General features: G+C 35.7%; 1 non-coding gene across 1 annotated transcript; it reads left to right on the plus strand.

Annotated features, from left to right (window-relative positions):
* Positions 1-948: 948 nt before the first annotated feature.
* On the plus strand, positions 949-1,055 carry LOC131172439 (small nucleolar RNA R71). The gene has a single exon (XR_009142916.1). It is a non-coding gene; the product is annotated as a small nucleolar RNA R71 (small nucleolar RNA).
* The last annotated feature ends 336 nt before the right edge of the window (positions 1,056-1,391 follow it).

The following is a 1,391-nucleotide window of genomic DNA, read 5'->3' on the forward strand; positions in this document are numbered from 1 at the left end:
ATGCCTAATAGGTAATTATACTTTAATAAACTGAATTAGGCATAAAGATACCCTAGAAACACTAAATGTTATGGGAGTAAAATTAATAAATTATGCACTTATCTCTCCCTTATATTCTCAGGTTGGCTAGGAAGCTTCCCAAAAGCTTTACTTTTTTAAGAGCTAGCTTGTTGAGCTATTTGATTCTCTAATATCTTGTTATGTGTTGCCATTTGATCCACTTTAGATGTTAATTGAGAAATCATTTCTTATTGACTTTGATGGCTTACTAGTAGAGTCTCAATCATGGCTTCCAATCTAACTATCTTGTCTAGTTGTGCTTGTTGTGGTGGAAGTTATTGTGGTTGTGGTGAAGCAGGTCCATTTTGAGGTTTAGGAATTCCAGGAGGTGGACCTTTATTCTACTAAAAATTCTAATGTTATTGATACCCAGAAGATTGCTGAAAATTCTGGTGTTGTCCTTGTCTACCTCCCCAAGAGAAATTAGGTTGGTTTCTATAAGCTGGATCATAAGTTGCAGAAAATGGGTTACCACTTAGTCTTTGATTATAGTTCTCCATATAATCCACTTGCTCACTTGAAAAATCTTGACCAAATGTAGGAAATTCAGTTGCATAGTTAACATTTGCAACTCCAACATCTACTGAATTACTTGAACCTCCAACTGAAGAATCTACTTTCATGCTTAGCTTGTCCATCTTCCTTGTCAAAGCATCAAACTTAGCATTAATCATATTCATGGCATCAAACTCAAACATACTTGCTGGTTTCTTCATCTCATTCCTCTCACAACTCCACTGGTAGTTGTTATAAACAATTTTATGTAGAGTAGAAAAAGCTTCATCTTTAGATTTTTCTATAAGATCACCTCCAAAAGATGCATCAATTATACTTCTAATAGCTGGTGAAACTCTATTGTAAAAGTGTTGAACAAGCATCCACTTAGGAATCCCATGGTGTGGACATCTCCTTTGCAAATCCTTGTACCTTTCCCATGCTTCATACAAGCTCTCATCATCTCTAGGTTTGAAAGAAGTCAGCTTATTTCTTAGCTTAGCTGTCTTGCTTGGTGGAAAATATTGAGTTAAAAATGCTTTAGAAAGTTCATCCCATGTTGTGATAGATCCCGGTAGCAAAGAATGTAACCACTTTCTAGCTCGGTCCTTCAAAGAAAAAGGAAATAATCTAAGTCGAATTGCATCATTAGAAACTCCATTTATCTTCAACATATCACTGATCTCAAGAAAGTGTGCTAGATGAATATGTGGACTTTCACTTGGACTTCCCCTAAATTGTGATTGTTGTACCATCTGACACAGTGCAGGCTTCAATTCAAAATTATTAGCTTCTACTCTTGGTTTTGTGATACTTGGCATGAAATCCCTAAAGTT

The sequence above is a fragment of the Hevea brasiliensis genome, chromosome 13 (genome assembly GCF_030052815.1).
Source record: "Hevea brasiliensis isolate MT/VB/25A 57/8 chromosome 13, ASM3005281v1, whole genome shotgun sequence".
NCBI classification, from domain to species: Eukaryota; Viridiplantae; Streptophyta; class Magnoliopsida; order Malpighiales; family Euphorbiaceae; genus Hevea; species Hevea brasiliensis.